At 35.5% G+C, this 23,426-nt stretch overlaps 1 pseudogene; it reads left to right on the top strand.

Annotated features, from left to right (window-relative positions):
- Positions 1-3,679: 3,679 nt before the first annotated feature.
- On the top strand, positions 3,680-11,607 carry LOC149028623 (CRC domain-containing protein TSO1-like; annotated as a pseudogene).
- Positions 11,608-23,426: the final 11,819 nt, after the last annotated feature.

The raw sequence follows: 23,426 nt of genomic DNA on the forward strand, positions 1-23,426 counted from the left end.
ATTTCTGAAGTAGTTTTTACCCTGTGAAATTAAATATTCATTTTTCATATGTTAATGACTAAAATAGTCATTCTACCCTGACCGGTCCGACCAACGGGTTCAATACAGTTGTCTCGACCATAGTGTTAAAGGACGGTCCGACCATCGTGTCAAGAGTACTCGAGATCAGGATAAACTTCTATCATCTGCCAACTTCCTAGAAAGGATAAGTCAGGTAAAAGACTATTTCTAGAGTTATTTTCCTAACACAACTCTTCTTAGAATTATATTCGGAGTCTAATTTTGATATCTAAAACTATATAAGCACCTCAGGCAAGCTTTATGTAGTAAGTATTCATACTCTATGTGATCAATTACTTGAATTCTCTATTTAGTAGTTGAAATCATATCATTGGTACTGACTTGCTTGTTGGAGACGTACCTTGACCACACAAGGTCGAGCTCGTATTTTGCAGATTCGTGACAAGAGAAGGACGACAGAATTTCGTATCAACACCATAGTTTAGAGTTAATTTTATATCAGAGTAATTTGATGTATACATTGTGTATTCTGATATTTTGGTCCAAATTTTATCAGTTTCACAAAAACCCAAGATTGAACCTATCAGACGTAGATGTGATGAGGATTTGTTTTGTATCTTCTAAACTTATATATTGTATTATAGAAAATGGTTTACAACATTGATGAGTCTAGATCTTTTATGGCTCTATCCAAAATCTAAAATGGAGAGAAGTTTTTTTAATCTACATAGTTAGATTTATAACACATGTTTAATCTCAAAGTAAGATTTTTTTTATAAGTAATGGTGATTTATGGTGTTAACTGTTAAGTTATATTTTAGTTAATTTACTAAAAAAAAAAAAATCTTACTTTAAAATTGGATACATATAGAGTATTCAATATATTGGGTTTGAAATTTTTTTCTCCATTACATGAACTTCTTTTGTTTCAATTGAAAACTCGGCACACCCCTCAAATTGAAACCTTACAAATCCCCCCTCAACATTTACCACCGTCAAGTTTCCATTAGTTTCAAATTTGTTTTTACAATTTTATCTTCACTTGATAAATTTTTTTGAAATCTTAAATAATATTTATAATTTTTTTTTTTACATAATTCTCCCTTTGTTTTCATTGGAAACATGACACACTTCTTCTAAATTCAAAATCTTACAAAACACCATTCACATCTTTATTGAAAGTATATAGTTAACTGATTAACGTCAAATTAATTTGTTAATATGACCATATTGGCCAAGTGATAAAATGATCATACAAGAGTTTTTTCAATTGGAGAAATGGTCATTTAATCTATAGTAATATGATGACAATAATAATATTTTTTAGGATTTTAAAATAAATATAATAAATATTATTTTAGATTTTATATGAATTTATTAAATGTGGCTGAAAAGGTAAAATCATATTTACAGTTAAAAGAAAACTGATAGTGCGAAATGTGGAGAGTGACTTTATAGGATTTTGATTTTAGGAATGTGTAGAGTGTTTCCAATAGAAATTGAAGAGACTCATGTAAAATTCTTTAGGATTCCAAATATTAAATGATGGTAAAATTGTAAAATCAAAGTTAAAACTAATAAAAACCTGATGGTGTTAAGTTTGGGGGAGCATTTTGTAAGGTTTCACTTCTCAAGGGTGTGCCAAGTTTTTAATGAAAATGAAGAAGACTCGTATAAATTTTTTTTTATTTTTTATAAAAAAACCGTTTCTCAAATTTATGGAAAAAAGCTAATCAAACGTAAGAAGTTAAGAATTATGAATGGAGTTTTTTTCTCTTCTCTCTTTTGAGTACAATATTCTCAATGGAATCTGAAGTCTACAAACACGTGTTTATTTACCATTCACACGAGTTGACAATGTTGATGAGTCCGGATCAGCTACCCGAATTTGTGGTGGTAAATCCGTCGGGGAGCGTGCTCCCCGTCAAGGGTGATGATCCGGATTCCAATGTTGATATCTCCAAATTCCCAAGCCTTAGGTCGAAGGACAAAAAGATAGAGATGGGTAACCGTGTAAAAAATAATAATAATAATAATAAAAAAAAAAGAAATAAAAAAAAAGAAAAATTGGCCCAAAAAAGAGAGAAGTGAAAGTGTGTGAATGCCCCGCCCTTTTTTTTTTTTTGGATTGAAGTGTGTGAGAAGAAAATTAGGAGACATTCACTCAATTTTCTCCCGTTATAACCTATGATTAAAACTTAAAGAAAATATTTTGTAATTCCCTCATAAGATTGTGCTATGTGGCATTCAAGTAATCCAACGGTTATCTAATTTAAAATAAATTTGAATTTTATTTAAACCCACCCATAAATTTGAATTTTATTTAAATTCTAGTTTGTTGGGTAACCTTTGGATTACTTAAACCTGCCACAGCGGTTCCCCGCCTAACTAAAATCTAATCTGAATGATGGGTGGGAATTGCAGGGAATCCTGTCAATAAACAATGGAAAGGAATTACAGAGGATGAGAATGCCTCCTTAATTTTCTTCTCAGACACTTTCATGTCTCTTTTTTTATTTTTAATTTTTTATGAAAGTGTGTGAGAAGAAAATTAAGGAGACATTCACTCAATTTTCTCTCTGGTTATTATAAACTATGTTATTAAAAACTTAAAAGAAAATATTTTACAGTCATCACACACATGAGAAAAAAAAGAGTGCTTCACCGAAGCCTTGGGCTTTAAAAAAAAAAAAAACCATAGCCCTGGGTTTTGTTTTTTTTTTTAATTTTAAAAAAACATAGCCATGGGATTTTGTTCTTAAGCACAATGCTTCGAGTCTGGATCTCCGTTGGTTAGCACAAAAAACAGGAAGGCCCAGGGGTGGTGATGGGAGAGGTTTTTTTTATTTATTATTTTTTTAATATTTTTAGTGGTGGGGTCACCATTTTTGTGGTGGAAAAATCATCCGGGGTGATGATCCGGATTCCAATGCTTCTATGGGACGTGAGGAACAATGGGACGTTTTGTTGATTTCTTTTTTTTTCTTTGGTAAATAACCTGTTCATTGTCTTGAGTGTTAATGAGAAAAAATGTTTCACCATGAAAAAATGAGAGTGATGAGAAGAAACAAGACTTTTTTTTTTTTGTGGTAAACAGAAGAAACAAATTCATAAATATGATTGTCATTGTAAAATTTATCGCATTGGTTTTCATGAGAAAGATGCCATTCTCTTAATTGTTAGTGGCGTAATGTATAAGTGGCATCATGTGAAGAGATTAAAGCCCGCCGTATGATAATGGCTCTTTAATGTGCATTGGATATAGATGAAATTTTGTATATCTTATCACTGAGAGTGGAATCCACAACCTATGTTAACTCTTTACTAAGACGGGTTGATCAAAACGAATAGAAAAATTATTATTTACATCATTATTAATAGTTTTTCCGTGTTAGGGTTCCCTTTATTCTGTATATTTTAATATTTATTCCTGATTTCATAAGTGGTAGAGCCCAGCTGTAGCGGTGACGTGGATTGCTCCTGGTGCATAACCGTCCACGAGAAGAACTCTTTTCCCGCCTGGCTCTCTTCTTAAATCAAATCTCTCTCTCTTTCAAAGTAGTAACCAGAGTGAGCGAAAGAAGGAAAACAACCCTGTTTCGAAACAGATATGTAGACACAGAAGACTCATACCTATCTCGCTCTTCTATTTCTCGCCATGAGCACGCCGGCGAGAAACCAGTTCGGCACTCCGGTTTCCGAAGTTGAGGTGAAATTTTCTTGCCGGTTGTGATCAATTCACTCGTTCTCTCTGTTATCTAAATTTTCTTCTGGATTTCTTCTTTCGATTTTTTTGATGGTTATTTTTTTTCCAAATTCTCTTGTCGTTTACTCTGGCCTGTTTCCATGAAAGTACGGCAAATGCATTGAGTTTGAGTTTGTATTATGATTTTTCCTTCATCGAGAATTTATGTCACGGACTCTCTTATCAAAGAATGTTTTTGGCGAAATAAGAAGGCATAGATGTAGTTCCTCGAGAATTTTTTCAGAAAAAGCTTTTATATCATATGGGATTGATGAATTGGTGCTTAGATATAGCATTGCATTGCGAAGAGTTCATCTTGATGTCTCTGAATGTTTCATGTTAAAGTTTGTCCAATTTCCTCTCTGGCGTTTTTTAGTCGGATTAGGGTCAGCATTCATGGTCCTGAAAGCATTTCTTCGATGAGCTTGAGGAACTTTTACGTTCTCTAATTTGAGATTCTAATGTGTGTGGGTTATCTTTCCTTTTTGAGATGTTGCGGTGACGGATCTTAATTCCTCGCCGACCCTTAGCGTTAACCTTTTCAGTATTTTTTTGTTTGTCGAAATAATTATGGAAATTTTCATGCCCCAGAGAGACACTTCTCCCAGTCCTCTCTTGGGTTTTAACTTGGTTTACTAGTGCCGCTTGATGAAGCTTTTAAGCTTGAGGTTCTATTTGTTGGACTTCAGGTGATGTTGCCATTTTTCTCTTGCTTTTGCTCTCTCAATTCCACCCATTGTTTTGGGTAACGCTGATCTAGCAGCACCCATATTTATCTTTCCATTTGTTGTTCTAAGTTGATTGACTCCTTAGTCCTCACACACAATAATAAAGTCTTGGGATTGCCTGTACATGAGAGAAAACAAGTCTTGTTCTAATAAGCCCTTTTTTGTTTGTGCATCTTTTGTGCACATCAACTCTTTACCGTCATATTATTTTTTGTTATTAAACAGTCTTGTTTTAATAAGCCCTATTTTTGTGTGTGGTTTTTGTGCATATGAATTCTTCACTCTCGTATTTTTCTTTCTTATTTCTTATTCCTTGTTCCTGTTTATGGTTTCCTTTTTCTTTAATGGTCTCTTGAGTTGTGATTTAACCATGCTAATACTTATGTCCATGCAGGACTCTCCTCTCTTTCGTAATACCAGCTACCTTTCTTTTATTAATCATGTTGAGCCTCTACATAGAGCTCAAACATTCAACTCACCTGCTCTTGCCTCAGTACCACTAGTGTTTACTTCACCACATTTCAATTCATACAAGGATTGTGGATTCTTAAGAAGGTGACTCCTGCTTCATTTCATGTTCATGCTATTTGAAAACTAATTGCCCTAGTTTTATGTAGTGTTTTATAACTTGTTGCTTTTGTTCCCATTTCTCAGTCATAATTTATCAGATCTGTCAAAGCCTGATTTTGCTGGTAATGGATATGAAGTCAATCGACTCAATACTAGTGCTGGGTTTTTGGATTCTGTTCAAAGCCACAAGTGCTTTTCATCACAGGAAAGTTTTGATCCAGAGTGTTCTATCACAGAAGTTACTGTGCCATCTAATGAACCCCCAAATCTGGCTATTGAGCAGCAGAGTAATTTGAGGAAATACTATGGTAGTCTTGATTGCAACCCAATGCCTTCCCATGGAATATACACTGACCTTCTGCCAGAGATCGGACCACCAGCATTACCGGTTCGTTTTGTTCAAGAGGTGTCAGAAGGAAGACAACATTTGTTTGAAAGTAATGCGGAAATTCAAGGGATTTGTCAGGTTGATCAAAACAAAGATGAAGAGGCTGAATATGATTGGAAAAGATTTGTTTCTGATGAATCTGATCTGTTAAATCTTGACACTTACAAGGATGCTGAGGCTTCAAAGGAGTTGATTCTGAATTTAGGTCATCATGAGAGTTGTTTCCTTGCTTCTCGTGAGTCAAAGATTCCACTTGGTAGTAATGATGACTTGCAGATAACACAGCCCATGGGTCTGGCTGACCCTGGTGAAGAACATAAAGTGGAGGATACTGAGTCTCAATCAGAAGCAATTATGAAGCATAATGAAGTGGATAAAACACTGCATGTCTCTTCAGGTTCTTTTTCAAGCGAGCAAATGAATAGTAATCCAAATGAGGGAAATGATGAGACAGTTGAAAAGTATATTTCAGTTAGTGTCAAGGTGAAGTGTGTGAGCTTTTCTTTATTATTATTTTTTCTAACAGTTTACTCTATGAATGCTTTTGTATGAATTATAGCAATTTGCTAACAATTTACGTTTGTCATCCTGGTTCAAAGTTTTTAATCTCTTTATGGATCAACTACTGTCTATCTTTTTATATTAGACAAGCACTCTCTTGTTCAAGTTGACATGTCTTTCATGTTTCACCTCTGACTGTTGTCCTTTCAAGTGTAAGCGTACGTAATGAATTTAGATGTTATGTGTTTATCTCATTTATCAAGTTTATAACTTATGGGAGTTATACTTAGTAGTTATGGCTATCCATATCATTGAATACTAAAGTGGTAGAAGGAAAATTATGCATATGGGATTTCATGGTTTATTGCTTTCAGAATGATCACTGGGTTCATATGGTGCTTATGCAAACTTCTTGTGGAACTTTGTATTAAGATTCCATCACTTCCATCACTTCCAATTAATTTTTGTGTCTTCTACAGTATCTCCATGGCTTCTATAGTTGCTATGAAGTATGTGTTTTTCTTTGGAGTTGGAAGTTCATCCTTAATTGTAGCATGGAACTAAGGCTTAGAATCTAGCTTAGTTAATAAATTTTTATGAAAGTGAATGGTTAATCTTCTGTGCTTTTTGTATGTTCAATGTCCAAAAAGGCCAGAAAGAATCTTCAGATTCATGATTTATTTGACTCCACTTTCCCATATTTGATAAATCCAATTGTATAACTTTTGACGTTATGTTCCTGGGCTCTGATACCATTATTCTCTCTTCTCTTTGATTATGATTGTGGTTTTGGTTAATATTGTCCACCTGGTGCCAGAGAAATCTTAATCAGTTCTTTGGAAATACCAATGATATTTTTTTAGAGATACATTTTGGATTTCTCTTTTGTGGCATGCAGTGACACTATAATTTTCTACACTTAATACCTAGTTTTATGTCAATAGAAAACCTGTCTTCTTTTTGGTAATGCTACCTACGTGAAGACTACTTAATGCAGATCAGTTGCCAAAACAGGCTTGTTTAGGCTTGTTTTATGTGGAATAAGTTTAGGTTGGGTTATGTGGTATTGGGTTGATAGGACTCTTGTAGCTATGCTCTTCTCATGGCAGCATACGTGCAAATCCCTTGACACACCATCCTCAGTTCAGTCACGACTCATACACGTGCACACACACACATTCACTCTGCAATTGAATGGAATGAATAGGAATTCTAAAAGTAAATATTTTGATTAAAACATTACAAATGGATTAAAGACAATCTGCAATACAATATCTCTCCCAATTCCTATGTATCCTATTCTAAGTGCCTGTCACGTGAGAATCCTCCTCTCCTCACAAGCAATCTTGCCCTGTTTTCTACTTGTCCCCCACCTTTCTGTCTTCTCTACACGCTAATATAACCCAAAACAAATCCTGACTAACCCTCTTTCCACTTAGGCCATATCCCTTGTTGGAATCTTAGCATGAGTGTAGTTGCTCCTCAATAGGGCCTGCCACCTATCCTTGTCTTTACCATCCCACCATGACAAGAATCTTGAAATCCCATACAATCAACTTATACATCATTGGACTTCACTAAATCCCATCCCTTATTGCCACACTACTTATTGGTACCAAAACAACCACTAACCAAATTTGGCTGCTTTACCCATAAACAACCTAATTGGAGCTTTTTTTCTGAGATCTTGCTTTCTTGGCTCTTAGTTCTTCCATGGCTACATCGCTACTGCTTACAACAGATCCCCATGGAGTTACTTGTCTACTTGCATTAAGTTTTGAAGTTCTATATTTCATATCATTTCTGTTGACTCAATCTATTCCTTTTGGCAGTTACAATCTGGCGATAACTTTCAATTGAATTTTAGCGATGTATTGAGCCCTCAGGTATGAGCACTTGTTTCCTGGTTGATGACTAATAACGGTTTTTAAATTCTATTAAAGAAGTTATGCAAATTACTGCTTGTGGTACCCGGTTTCAGGGTATTTGTTTTATTTATTAATCTGAGTCTGGCCATCCATATTCAGGTATCCTTCTAGGTCATTAGTCGACCTCTTTGGAAGGTCCTTTGACCTTAATTTGGTGGCAACCTGCTTCTCAAGTTGGATTTAATTCTGAGAATCACCCAAAATTTGGTTGTTCTATATTTGGAGTAGAGCATATTGACCAGTGTTGCCAGGTTCTCATTGAATTAGTGTCACATTGTGGCATTTTCCCCTTGATTGCTTTATTCTATATCTCCAGTAGAGTTTGGAACAACATTTACTATATTTTCCCCATGACTTACTTCTTGTTGGCCATTGGATCTGCACTTTGATCTTTCTTTGAGAAAATTAGTGCATATTGCTGGCCTTCTTTGTGAAGTGCTAACTACAACTAGCCTTCTTTGTGAACTGCTTTTGATATTGTTGTTGCTGGTATGATGGTGGGTTGCTCCTTGTGTTCATCACTGCCTATTGTGCTCTTGCTGATGGTGGGTTGATCCAGAGATTACTATTCTAAAGCTGCTGATTTTTAGGCTTCACTGACCATATGATAAGGAAATGTTCATATGGTGGTACACATTAGGTGTTAGTGTTAGACTTTTTGAAGTTCTTTTTCTTTTGGATGATTGAGTTGTTATTGGTATGGTTTTTCAGACTTCCAGTACCTTGAGGACAAAAGAGTTTCTAGTTTTTGTGCTGTTGAGTGTTGTAGTTGGTAACCTATAGATACAATGTGACTGGACTCCCAATAGCTATTTAGGCATTCACTATTCTCTTTTTCAGTTTTCTTCTCTCTCTTTTCCTTTTTTTTTAAGATTTCTGGTTATAGCTTTGACATACTCAGATTTTAAATCATTGACATTCACTTCAAGGTTGTCTGCAAAGAAACCATTTTGTATGTTGTTTTACTAACTTATGTTGATGATTGGTTTTTCCTCCTTGTTTATGTAAATTCCTTTAGAAGTCTGTATGGAACCACACAGACTTCCTAGGTGATCTGCAATATGATAAACTTCAGCAATGGTCGGAAAGTGTTTCATATGGAATCAAGTGATTCTTTGATGGGCATCTCATACTCTTTATTGAAAGGAATAGAATGAGACCATAAATAGCATTGTCTATACTATGTCCTGATGTTCTATGTTCCCTCCTCTCCCCAAACAAATTATGTAATCCTGAAATAGTGTGTTTGAACTCATTGATTATTTTTTAGGTGGCCATTAGGTTGTTTCAAGAATTAATTGCTTTAGTCTGTTTTTGTGTAGCTTGACTCACAGTTTCAAAATGTCACGAGAAGGCGCTGTCCAGTTTTAGAGATGGCAAGAGCTCAAAATGAAAACATGGGTGAATATTTTAAAAACAGTTCTTCAATCCCTTCTCATTCCGATGATAAACAAGTGGTTCCTATAAAGCCTGGAAATAACTCTTCACCACGCATGCTACCAGGTATCGGTTTGCACTTGAATTCCCTTGCAAACACAATTATACCTGAAACTTTCGGATTCTGGAGGACAAATAATTCACATGAGAAGTTCCATTGCTTTTTTCCACTGTCACATCTAGTCAGATAACTTTGGCTAGTTCTTTTATTTATTCTATGGGTTTAAAATTGGTTTAGCTAACAATGAAAGTTTGGTTATGCAAGATGCTTCTCAAGAATCTAAATTTGGAGAGAGTGAAGAGTTCAATCTCCATAACACAGAAATGAAGAAGTATGGCTGGCTTTTAATTTTCTTGGCTGAATTATTATTGCATTTCTGTTTTCTTTTGGCTTGGCTTTTTAATGGAGTTTTTGATATTTCACAAAATGCAGGCGTAAGTCGGAAAATGTTGGAGAAAGTGGAGGATGCAAGCGTTGCAACTGTAAGAAGTCAAAATGCTTGAAGCTGTAAGTTCCATACTGTAGGAATTCATACTTAGTAGTGGTATATTCAAATTTGGTGCCGACTATATGAGAATTTTTGCTGGTTATGAGATTTAGTTATTTCCTTTTCTAATAACAAAGGTTACTGTTACATTCTGGCTTGCAACTCTTATTTTATGAGTTTTCCATCAAGATTTTCTCGAGGTTTTATTGATGCCCAAATTGAACTTTGGAGTTGCACCCATCCAATTCCTTATGATGTGCTTATTTTTAACCAGGCAATATTTTGTATGCAGTTATTGTGAATGCTTTGCTGCCGGTGTGTATTGTATAGAGCCTTGTTCCTGTCAAGAATGCTTTAACAAGCCTATCCATAAAGATACTGTTTTGGCAACTCGCAAACAGATTGCAGCCCGCAATCCGCTTGCATTTGTACCCAAAGTTATTAGAAGCTTTGAGCCTGTTCTGGAAATTGGGGTTGGATTATAGATCTCTTACCTTGTTAATTTTATTTCTGAAGAAATTTCTAAATTGTCAAATTTGAGTTAACATATCAATTGAGGTGTTTTGAACTTTGTAGGATGATTCCAACAACACTCCATCTTCTGCCCGGCATAAAAGAGGATGCAATTGCAAGAAATCCAGTTGCCGAAAGAAATACTGTGAATGCTATCAGGTGCTGCAAATAGCTCATTCTGTTTGCTTTTTTATTTAGTATGCCATTGACTCGGATATATTGGCTTCTCTTTTAGGGAGGAGTTGGGTGTTCAATCAACTGCAGATGTGAAGGGTGCAAAAATACATTTGGTAGAAAAGATGGTGAGTCTTTGTTTGATATGATTCACTTGTCTACGAAATATGAAATAGGGAAAACTAGAAGCTTCACCCCAGCAGCCCCTCCTCATTAAGATCCTAGAGCAGAGTGCTCCAATGTGTTCACTCTTTCTCATTCTAAAGTGATCATAATGCTGTCTTCTTTTGGGACACAATGGCTATTTTCCTTTCCCAACCATTTTGGGTTCAATCCAACAAGATCAGTTACTCAAATTCAATACATCTGAAGGTTTTGGCACATCTCCCCATGCCCCGATGTTCTCTTTCCATCCATTCTTCCTATTTCGTATTATATGTGGTTGTTTCCTTAGTTGTTGTTGATCCATTTTTCTCATTATGTACTTTTGAAATGCAGGATTTGTTCGATTAGGACCAGAAGAAGTAGAACTAGAACAGGAAGAAACCTATGAAAATAATGGGCCAGATAAAATTTTACGAAATACGGAGGTCCAAAAGAATGGGGAGAGATACTCAGACTCTTGTCTGTCAAATACACCAGCTATCCAGATTTGCAGGTTTGGTCTTTAATAATAAATTGTTGGGTAGAAAATGTTACTGCATTTTATTTTCAGGTATCATCCTGAATATCAAACATTATCTTGTATTCCAGGCCACCAATTCCATTGCCTTGTGTCAAGCCACCACAATTTGAACTTGGTTCACCTTTTCAGCTACGTTCCATGCAGATACTTGGAAATTCAAATGTTATGCAGCTTCAGTCCATGTTTGGGAAACATTGTGGGACTGCTCCAGAAGATGAAACCCTTGAGATCCTAAAATACAATTCTTCACCTATTAGTAGCATAAAGACAGTCTCTCCCAATCGTAAGAGGGTGTCACTTCCGCATAATGAGTTTGGAATGTATCCTGATCAGCGAGTTGGGCGGAGCTTGATATTTCAAGCTATCCCTTCATTCCCATCTCTCACTACTCACCGTGAAACCAGTGAATCCTCACTGAAGTTTGAATGAAGGTGATGTCTAAATTGTGGGGCTGGAGGTATTATTTCTAGTTATGCAAGTAGTTGGCTTATGGTATGATTATAATGTGATATACACCCCATCAGTGACAGAATGATAATTTTCCATTGATCTAAGCCATGCCATTCTTTGTAGTATATTAGACAAATTGTGAGGTATCGCCGTAGTAGCACCATTTTTTTGTCTCTGCCTTTTTTCAACTGTGTGTGCATAGTTATGTTTTTACCTGATTGAAAGAGGAATAATGTTGTTATCTTTGGCCGTACATTGTAATTTCCAGCTGCCTGTGAATAATCATCTATTATTATATTCTGAAGAGTTCTATGTTTCCATTGTTCATTTCGGTTCTCTCACTGTTGTATCCTGAGTTCGATTCAAGCATGCACCCTAGCGCATTGTGCAGCCTTTGGGATCAATATCAACCATAAACTCAGGAAGCTCCAATGAGACTTTTATTAGCCAGTTGCATATTTCAGGGATTTACATCTTTCATCAAACCTAGAATCACTCTTTTGCTATATTTATTTTCGAAGGTCAAGCTATTAGTATAAAATTTGTTTAGTTATTAAAGGCTTCTTGTTGGATTTTTGTTTTAAAATAAAATAATATTGTAATATAATATACTATTTAGATAAGTTTCAAAACATTAAAACTCTATCTCCCTAGTTTTGTTTTAAGACTCTTGTTTATTCTTACTCTATAGGACTCTTAGGATGTATAGATTCCAATCAAAGGGTTTTTGGCTATTCAGCGTATATATTAGGTAATTTAGATTACCATATGTGTTTAGTCCCACATCGGATGGAGCTAATGATTATATGATTATATATACATATATAGCTCCTAAGTGGGGTGTATGCCGATAGAGAGCTAAGTGTGGATCACACACATGCACCGAGCTAGACTGAGTCGGGCGTGGTCGCGGTAGTGGTCCGTAGACCCTAGTCTAACCAGGCCATGGGGCACTATAATATTATAAAATATATTAAGTGTCTATGATGGGACTTCGGACTTGGGGTCGGTTGTGGGTCGTGGATCCAGAAAATCCGGTTTTGGGTTTTGCAATAGGGAGGTGACTGATCATACAATAGTCACAACTCTCTGAAAGTGATCTTACGTACATATGTAGCTCTTTGAAGGTGTCCATACGAGCCTATAAATAGAGGTGAAGCTCTGAACAAAGTACTTACTCGGTTTTGGTGAAAAAAAAAAAAAGAAATTCGAATTCTAGAGTTAGAAAAATTCCATTTTGTTTTCTTCATTCTGTCGCTGTGTATTACCTTCGTATATCCTTTGCAAGTAGACTCTGTTGGAGTGCTACCTTCAGATCTAGGAGTTGTTGTATCTTGTGGGTGAGAACGTCAAGGTCAAACCTAGTCTGCACTGAAGATGGCGTTCAAATACCATAAGGAAAAGTACTGTTCGTACACCTCACCTCACCCTGTTCAAGTTCGTGCTGGTTTTCATTTCGCTTATTCTACTACATTCGGGTAAGTGATTCTGACATAAGTTATATTTTATATATTTGTTTCTCCTTGATTCTGTTATTGGTCTGTTTCTATACTGTGCCTCTGGTCTTCTGGTTTTAACAAACCACCTCTAAAACAAAACTAGGAAGATAGAGTTTTAATGTTTTGAAACTTATCTAAATAGTATATTATATTATAATATTATTTTATTTTAAAACAAAAATCCAACACTTCTCGGTCTGTATGATTATCCTTTGCTCAACATGATTGAGTTTGTCTTACCCCAAAAAAGGAAAAAAAGAACATATTTGAGTTTGCTATTTATAATAGGGAGTTACATTGTAATTTCACTCCTATATCCAGTTGTGCTTAAAATATGACACTAGCCCATAGAAGAAAAGCAGTCCTGTATGAGTTGGTGTTTTCTTGAAGGAAACCTAGCCCGTAGAAGTTTCATTATATGCTTTTCAAGAGACAACCTAGCAATCTGTAAGATATGCCTTCTAAGCCCTTGGAGAATCCCTCTCCGCTGAACTGATCTAAGGGAAATTAATTTTCTTATTCTTGAATAAAAAAGAAACGTTGAGATTTTATAGTGCGCTCCTGAACATCTCAAAAGAGCTTCATCTCAATCGTGTTTCACCATTCAACTCTTTCAAAATCATATTTGATGTCACCCCTAATTTGGCATGTCTTTTCTCAGGAATTCTTACAGAATCATCCTTGATATTGTCGAACTAATTTGGCTCTTACTACCATGCTTCCATTCATATTTTTGCTGAAGTTACATCAACATACCCTATACTGTTCGATTCCTCTTAAAACATACCATGAACCAAAAACTGCAGAGGCCATATCTTGCCCTAGAATTAATTAGATTTTGTCCACTTTACAACAACCGCTATCGTGCCCAGTAGCCACAAGCTTGCTCATCATCCATTTCCAGTCAACCAAAGTAGGCATCATATGGATCATTCTTAAGAGGCAATTAGTAAATCAACTGCTTCGTCCATCTGGTTGACAATATTAATAAGCTCTAATTAGCTGGATTTGTTACTGCTAGATATATAGGTCTTGAAGATGATCGATTTTCAAAGCACTGTTCATGTTATTAATCATATCATTATTTAATTACTTATATTAGAAGGTCTGCAATTGGAGCAATAGGTGCATATGTGGTTATGGTTATCTCTATCCCATCATCTACTACCAACTTGGTTATTATTTAGTAACTAATGTTTGATCAATTGTTGCCTTTTGGAACTGAGGTTCGTCCACACCAGCTTCCTTTTATTTTGACTAATGCTTAACTCTTGATATTTGTCCAGACCAGATTTTTATTTTGATAGGAAGGGGTTTGGGTGGGGGGGGAGGGAATAACTTTTTATACATACAGGATTTGATTTCTCTGCAATTCTAAGGAGATTCGGAACTCTTGACTTTTTATTACGAGGTATTGGCCTTTGCTTACTAAGTCAACCCCTTAGCGTATTAACTTTGCAATCAATTACTTGATCTGTCATGTTGTTCGCATTTCATCGTCATAATTAGCACCTGCTAATAAATCCTAGCCCCTTTTCCTACCTCCCTTTTGGGTATACTGTTAATAAGTCTTAGTCTAGACTTCATTATAGGACAAATCAAAATGCATATTTTTAATTAAATTTCCAAAATAATATAAGTGTCATATGGTATAGATGCTGACCGGCAGTATCGATCAACTAAACCTAACATTTGGAAATTAAACATGTCACGATAGATGTTAAGTTGAGAAGGGAAGTTTCAACAGAAAACGTTTCTCTAATCCATCTTGAAGAAGTTTGGATCCTGCGCTAGTGCTCCCCCTATATCTTATATGATGAAAACGAAAAGAACCTAGATTCCAAATGAAGAAATTCAAACTCAAAAAAATCTTTTTGATTCTTGGAGAATGTATTGTTAATATATTACCACAGGCAATCATATAAGACAAATAAAGGGGTACGAACAGACCTGAAGAAGAACGACCCTATCAAAGATGATCTCTCACACCATTTGAAGAAAGGCTTCTCTCGCCATAGATCCATCTGATTTACTTATTGTCTCAGTGACCAAACAACCACAAGCACATTGCTATGCAGAGTTAAACCAGACACAACCAAAGGTAATCGTGTTTGTATAAGCACCATCTCTGTAACACAATTGATGGCCTCTGTTGTTGTTGGCCAAGTAATTTGTCCAGACAAGATTATACCTACAACCACTCCATACAATCCAAGTGCACTATGGAAGATCTCCATAGCCAGAATTTTTGCAAATTTTGCAAAAGTGAGGAGTCCAAGACATTAATGATGACATCAAATCAGATGAGAAACGGATTATGAAATACATCGGATAATCAATCTGGTAGAAAGCCAGACGTCTAATATGATTTAAAAACGTCGTCGTGTTAAACCCAAATGGTGAATGTTAATCCAAAAGTCTTATATGACATTTAAATACCTTAAAATTGTTGGAAATACATTAGCACATGGGCAATCGTATAAAACAAATGAAACATAATTATAGAAATGAAAACTTATCTTATTTTGAATAGTATAAATGATCTCCTTGTTGAAAGCATTGTTGTATACATCCATCTAATGATGCACGAAAAGTGGTAGAGTTGAAACGTGCCGATCGTGGTCGGTACTTTCTTTAAGGTATTTAAACATCCCGAATAGTGCACACGGGTCTGAATGCGTTTTCACCCCCAAGATCAGTCAACCCCTCCATCATAGACGGTGCACCCCGTAAGTGATGGACTAAGGGATCCGTAAAGCTACATTCACCAATTGACACAATTTAAAGGAAACTAATGCTTCTCAAAAACAGGTTTCGCGCGATGAAAAACAAAACATCTCCCACCTTTATATAGAAGAGTAAGAGACACCGCCAAAGGTTGTCTCTCAAAGCACAAACCTCTTCTCTTAAGGCATGTTTGTTAGCAACAACACCTATTGGCCATTTAGGTGTCTTTAGAAAAATAAATTGTTTGAATTTTTCAAATAAAACTATGAAAATTACAACAGAATGAGGGACAAAGGAATTGATCGAGAAAGATCTCGTCTTTATCACGAATTGTGATTTGATATGCATATGTTTAGAAAAAAGAGTAATATTCTCCTCTGAGAATAACGAAAAATGATCATTATTTGGACCTAAAAATGATGGCATTATTGTGATGTGCCCCAAAAATTTCCTTCTCATAGCCACCTGACATAGGTGGGTTATTTGATTTGTGTCAAGTGGTCTGTGAGTGGGGATTTTGGGATACTGGGTCGTGGTGGAAAGGATCTGAATTGATATTGTGGTTTGGACTTGAAGATGATGGCATTCATGTAAGGTCCCATACTTGATATTTCTTAATCAAATTCAAAATCACCCCTTTGCTAGAAAGTTATCGTCTAGGGTTTTAGTTTGATCGTCACTTATTCCTGCTACACATTCATTTCTTTCTTCCACTTATCCTAGAAGTAATGGGAGCAATTGTGGGTTTCTGAACCCTGTGCCGAGTATTGTTGTGGGCATGCTTGCAAGGTCGACAGGTAGGGGTGTTGGGAGTTTTACTCAAAACAAGTTGCATTACCTGCAAAGCAATGGACACATCATGACGACTTCTGGCTGGCTTTCAACAAAGAAATCAATGCTAATGATGACACCAATGGTAGGGAAGATTCAACAAAGAGGTCATCTATTAATGAATGGAACACTCACCACAATTATCGATACCTCTTCTGATGATGGTATTGGGATCGTCAAGTGTCTTAGACGAAAGCGGTTTTTAATTAGTTTTTGTGATGGGGATTTCTTACTTGTAATGACACACAATTATACTGACTTTTGGCTCCCCTTGGGAGTTGAATTAGTTTTTGTGATGGGGATAAGCTTATTCACAGTTGTGTGTGCTTCTGAGGAACACCGAAATGGGGTTGTGTCTCTTTCACCATGGTGGCTAGCAGGGATCTTCTTACTCCACCTAGCTGTCAACCCTATACCTGAATAAAGAAAGGGTGATGTTGTATGGGTACAATTGAGGTGGGTCAAATATGATAACTTTGCCTTTGATAACATAAGAAAGGCTGCAGGGGAGTGTAGAAGAATTGTTGAAATACATCTGAACCCTGAAAAGGTTGGGTTACCTAATGATGCAGCAAGAATAAAAACTTCATACAAAAATGTGAATGCTGAGTGCGTCCCACTCAAAGTGCTCAATGAACTGAGGATGTTGTATATGAAATGTGGAAAGATTACCCATTCTATCAACCAATGTACTAAGGAAGGGGTGTGTGGGTTCGATGTGAATCTTGAAGGTCTGTTGACTGAACCTATTGAGGGAGGGGTAACAAGATGTCACTCATCTCAAAGTCTGGAGATGATGTACTCCGTCCCTTCTATTGACCGCATCAGCAAGCTGAATGATGAGGTTGAAAAACAATCCTCAAAATCGAAGTTTAGGGATGAATGTGAGGAAACCGCAACCTTTATTTCACAATCTCTAGCTTCCCCTCCAAATCTTATGGAGGAAATGGCACTGGGAAAGGAAATTTTTGAAGGAAATACTGCCAAAAATTGCTATCAAACACAAGTTGAATCAAGAATCACCAACTTTGTGGCCCCATGTTCAAACGTGGAAAACTCGACAGAACTTCTTGCTTTTATCACCATTGATGAAAAGAACTTACAACATACACAAGCTGTTAACAACCCTCAAGTGGTGAACCTGGAAGATGCAGGAGATATGATAGTCTCAAGGGTATAGTTCGGGTTGTCGATAGGGTCAACAAAAGGTAGAATTTTAGAGGTCCTTCTTTTCTTGCAGATGGTTAGGCTGCCAGCAGTAGTTCCCATTTCCCCTTCATTTGGATCAAAATGTGGCGCTTGGCTGCAGATGTGGAGCATTGGCAACATAAGCATGTACACTGTCATTCTCAGTGATCTTTTCTTTTTCCTTGATATGATAAATTATTCTCAGAATCAACTCATCTTCTATCAATCTCCAACCACAATGATATGATAAATAAAAGAGAAAATTACTGAGACCTTATTTATTTTGACAAATTATTCTCATTTCTTTACGTTTTACTAAATTATTAATAGACCCCTGAGTCCACCTAGATTTGAGGGATATTGCTTGATTGGTGGGTTTGACATGGTGGATCCTATGGTGTCCATGGATTTCATTTTTTTTTTTTTGGTAAACAGCACTTCATTTAGATAACTAACAAACATACCTGCATGAGAACACAAGGTTCAAATCGAACCAAGGAGCGGCAAAAGACCAAACGCGGCAGCATGCAATGTAGTGGGCCGGCCGGGGGTAAGGGTTGGGTCAAGCCCAAAGTGGATCACAACCACAAAACCCTTAGAACAAGAACACCAAAACAACACCAACACCTTCGAAGGGGGACAAGTTACACGCCTCAAGGGCGGACATAACACCCACATAGGGGGACAAGTTACACGCCTCAATGGCTGATTCAAAACTCCTACAATTACAGCGATGGTAGCAGCAAAAGTGTGGATAAGGTTCAGACCTCCCATCCAGCAATGCCGTATAGGCGTACTGGTCAAGCGCGACACAGAAAAACTTGTACCCGGACTTGGAGTTGGTGCGGACGGGGTGCACCAAAGAGCCGCGGCAATCAGAAGGAGCTGTTATGTAAAAAAAAAAAAAAAAAAAAAAAAAAAAAAAAAAAAAAAGAGAAAGAAAGAAAAAAAAAGAAGAAGAAAGAAAGAAAGAAAGAAAAAAAGAAAAAGAAAAAGAAAAAGAAAGAACGTGATGTTAATTTGAATCCATTAAATCTCAACTCACACAAAAGAGCATGTGCAGATTATATGAACTTATGTGATGTTAATCAAATTTTCTTTGATATGAACTAAACATTCTTTTGTGCACTTGAGATTTAATGGAGTTCATGTGACACCCATCCAACACCGGACGCCACAATAACCATGTCTGATGCCCTAATCTGCCAAGATGGGGATTTGTGTGTGGTTGGAAACAATTGGATGCACTACAAAAAAGCCTTTTTTTGGCGACAGTTTGAAATCGTCAACAAAAGCCTCCAAACCATCACCAAAATGTTCCACTACGGTTTATGACCGTCGTCGCTATTGTCGCCGAAACTGGCGTCATGGAAAATTCGCTACGGTTTTTTATGTTCGACTGGGAAAACACTTTTGGTGACGGTTGCCCCAAAAACCGTGGCCTAAAATCACATTTTCGGCGACGGTTATAGATAAACGTCGCCGAAAAGTACACTATTGGACGACAATTTCTCTTAAATCGTCGAAAATATAATTTTTTTGTGACGGTTTCTCATAAACCATCGCTAAAAAAATATTTTTAATGTGTTATCGTTTTTGGCGATGGTTCAACAAGTAACCGTAGCCAAAAATAACATTAAAAAAAAAAAATCGGTACAAATCTATCATCCTAATCATTTAATAACATACACTTAAAAGTGACAAATAACATTTAGAATTATCAAAATCCTATTAACATGCAACCAAAATAAAAATAAAGAAAAATTTTGTATAACAATCAATTTTTATATAATACAATATTGAAAAGTTGGTAAAATTGACCTATGAAGTACATGAACAACTAGCAATTCCAAATGAACAAAAATATATAATATGTTACTACAACAAAGGAAGGAAAGAAAAATATTTTTACAAAACTTACTTTGAAAATGACTGATATTTCTTGTTATATGTAGAGGCAAATGCCAATGCTAAGTGCCTCCACGAACTTAGATATCAATTGCATCAAATTCATACCCTCTTGCTTGACAAATCAGCTTTCTCATTAACTTCTGCATCAATTCAGGTTTCTTGAGAAGCAAATTGGATTCATTTTCCATACCTGAAACACACAAGGAAAAATTAAATGATTTCATATAGAATCCTGACCACTACATGTGTTAATATGTACCAAGGCAAATCCATATATTGAAGGGTTCAAAATTCCTATAGGATGAAAAGAAAATAGTTGAAAGGTTAGTTCAGATTTTAGGAAAAAATTGGGAACTTCTCCAAAACTCTCTCTTTTCTTTCTTTTTCTTTGATTCTTTTTACTATTCTTTTTACCATTCTATATTCATCTCATTTTTTCTTTTTCTCTTTTTTTCTTCTTTTTATTTTTTTTCTGCTCTTTGTTGTTTCTGTTTTTCTGCCAGAAACAGAACAGAGTACAGAGGGAGAGGAGAGGAGAGAATTTAGCAAATATAGAAGATAAATATATAAGATTCTGAAACATCCATTGAGACAATCATGAGATCTACATTTTTAACTACTGATAAAAACTCATATCAATTCAGAAGTTTTGCAAATAGGAGCTGCTTACCAAACAACTTCTTTTTCAGGACACTAACTCATCTAGATTATATTTGGTTTGTTTGTAAGCCTCGATCTTGTTCACCTCCTGCAAGACATGAATAAAGTGAAAGTTTTTATTAAGAGAAAATTACTTAGGGCTACAGAGCAAGGAGCAAGTAGGTTTGGCTTAGTGTAACACACTGTCTTGTAAAATTTCATGTTTTGTGATTCCTTTTCTTATCTAGTACATATATGAAACTGCCTCTTTCTATGAAAGACATTTACCATTAAACTAACCATGTGCTCTTCAAAGAGCAGGACTAAATCAAATTTCCATTGCAATGAAACATTTCATCAGTTATTTCAGAATTTTTATTCCCTTTGATTTCTATCTATCTGAAATAGCTGTTTGAAAAATGCAAAAGCCAAAAAAAAAAAAAAAAAAAAGAAAGGAAGGAAAAGGTAACCGTTTCAGAAATTGAAACAGAAATCCAATCAAATCAGGCCTAAACCGTTATTAAAATGGTTGAAACAGAAGACAACATAAACATTTATAAACAACCACAATAATCCAGAAGAAAGGTATATAAACAGTGAATTACAATAATTTGAAAGAGACGGGGCAAGATTAGGTGTATAGAAGGGCTCCTATCGAATGGAACTGCTGCTGGCTTAGCAGTTTACATGGAAAATAAGCCTTGGCAGGCTACAATCACAGCTGAAGGCTTCTTCAATTGAAAAACTAGGGAACACTACAAAAAACAACCTATATATGTTTGTGTTGCTCACTGAACCCCAAGTAGATTCAATATTTCCTCTACCACTTTCATCTCTTTCTCTACATCCAATCCAGTGGTTCCATTGAGAGTTTCTCCCATAAGAAGTGGTTTCTCCTGTATCAATCCTTCTCTCTCTCCGGCCACATAAGCTGATGAAACCAGGGGCGGACCTATGAAGGGGCCGAGGGGGGCCGCCGAGGGGGGCATGGCCCCCGGACTTTTAAAATTTTTATATAAATTCCCTTAATTCCCTTGTTTTTTCCACTTTTTTCTCTTATTATATGTGAAATGTTGCTATTTGGCCCCCTTAATATTGAGAACAATTTTTAAAGGTAAAATAATGGGCACATATGTCATTCCTGATTAAAAATTAATTACTCAATCCCTATTTATTCTCCCCACTATTCTCTCTTATCTTTTCTTCCTATTTATTCTCTTCTGTTTCTATAAACATGGTTAAAGAAAATTTTTGAAAAAAACATCCTATTAAGTATTCAAAAATCAAAATGTCATTCATAATTAGAAATTAACTCTTTAATTCCTATTTATTCCCTTCTATATCCTCTCTCTCCTCTATCCTCTTTTTTTCTTATTTATTCTCTTCATTTTCTTTCTTTCTATTTATTCTCTTCCCTTTCTATAAGCGTGGTTTAATAAAATTTGGAAAAAAAAATCTACTTCACAATTAGGTACTCTTTCTCTTTCTCAATTTATTTATTGTTTCTCTTTTTCTCCTTTTTTTTATTCTTTTTATTTGATTTTATATTCTATGTTTCTTTATTTCTTTTGCAATTTTTGTTATTTGAATTTTAATTGTGAATAAAATATCTATAGTTAGTAGGTAATTAATTGCCATTGGTTTGCATTTCTTACCTAAAAAAAATTTGGTTTACATCTCCTACCAAAGAAAAAATTGGTTTGCATCTAACTTTTTAGGGTTGAAGTCATGTGTATATATTTTTTCTATATTGTTGTTTTAATTTTATCTATATTTTGTCAGAAAAAAATATCATTGTCAATAATTTACCCATTTTTTTCAAAAATATGTGAGCCCCACAAAATATATGTGGGTCTATTTTTTAATATAATAAAATAATTTAGAGTTGGGACTTCAAAAGAATCTTATAAGGGCCCACATAATATGTGTGACAAAAAACATTAGTGTTTCCCTAACGGGAAGGTTATCTCGCTTTCATTCTTCGGATGAAACATATATTGATTAAGTAAGAACAACATAAAGAAGGCAAACACATTGTTGACAAACTTTCATTAGCTAATAAAAAAGAATGCACCATATGGATATCTTTTAATGTTCATCTGTAATGAAAAATATTTTTCAATTAATACTTTTCAACTTTGATAAATGACTAAAGCTTATATTGCAGCGGGCGATCCTTTTTTTTTTTGGGTAAAATAGTAGTTTATTGAAGATTAAAACCACGAGTTTTTCTACAACCTAAGCATCAATCTGCTACTTTATTTCCTTCCTGAAGAATATGAATAAACTGGATTGAATCAAACTCATTTGCCTAAATTATGTCGTCGTATAATGGACTTAATTTTCTAGCATGGGTCCCTTTAAGGATGTAAAAGAAGATCAATGACATCCCAATTGTCTCCTTCAAAAATAATATTTTAGAGCCCCAAATTCTGAGCCGGTATTAGTGCTGCCCTTACTGCCTCTGCCACAATTGCCGATTGTTCTCCAGAGCCTTCATAAAAATAAAATAACATCCGGCCCAAATCATCTCTCATGATTCCTCCATAACCAACTTGAATCTTAGAAGCAGCATTCAAAAGACAAGAATCATCAACGTTTATTCTTAGCGATACTTCTTTTAGTGTTACCCAGTAGATCATTCTGTTGTCTTTTGAATCTGCCACCTATTTTGTAGGCTTGCTCATATACTCCTCAGTTAAAATTGAAGCAGTTCTTGCTATTACCCAAGAATCTTGAAGAAATGATTATGAGTAACATAATTGCAGTTATTCTAGATTTAACCACAACATTCAGATGAAGAAGTAAATTTGTGCGTTCATCCTGTTGTTTTCCTTCATGCAAAATCATCTCCTTTACCTGTTTTGTTGCAAGCGATCTGAATCTCTAATTTTGGTGGGTAATGATTTGTGAGTAAACAAATCCTTTAGTTGAATGCCAATTTTAGTTAGTCTTTCTCATCATTTGATGACATGTCCATGCTTTCTCCATTCATGACCAGAC

The sequence above is a fragment of the Hakea prostrata genome, chromosome 1, assembly GCF_041222555.1.
Source record: "Hakea prostrata isolate BN-2017 chromosome 1, UWA_Hpros_2, whole genome shotgun sequence".
NCBI classification, from domain to species: domain Eukaryota; kingdom Viridiplantae; phylum Streptophyta; class Magnoliopsida; order Proteales; family Proteaceae; genus Hakea; species Hakea prostrata.